The sequence below is a fragment of the Manacus candei genome, unplaced genomic scaffold (assembly GCF_025592945.1).
Source record: "Manacus candei isolate 608988 ecotype Guabito, Panama unplaced genomic scaffold, ASM2559294v1 h1tg000177l, whole genome shotgun sequence".
Classification (NCBI taxonomy): Eukaryota; Metazoa; Chordata; class Aves; order Passeriformes; family Pipridae; genus Manacus; species Manacus candei.
The window spans coordinates 170,142-170,519 of NW_026138225.1; positions in this window are offsets into that span (position 1 = coordinate 170,142).

Genomic DNA, 378 nt, shown 5'->3' on the forward strand with positions numbered 1-378 from the left:
TCTTCCCGAGGAGCCCTTCCCTCCTTCCTGGTGCTCCCGCTCTTCCCGAGGAGCCCTTTCCTCCTTCCTGGTGCTCCTGCTCTTCCCGAGGAGCCCTTCCCTCCTTCCCTCCTTTCCCGCTCTTCCCAAGGAGCCCTTCCCTCCTTCCTGGCGCTCCCGCTCTTCCCGAGGAGCCCTTCCCTCCTTCCCTCCTTTCCCGCTCTTCCCGAGGAGCCCTTTCCTCCTTCCTGGTGCTCCCGCTCTTCCCGAGGAGCCCTTCCCTCCTTCCCGGCTCTCTCACCGTTTTAAACCCCCCCCCTCCCCGCGCGCGCCGGACACGCCCCTCCCTGGGCGGAGCCAACTTCAGGAGGGGGCGGGGCCGGAGAAACGACGGCGGTT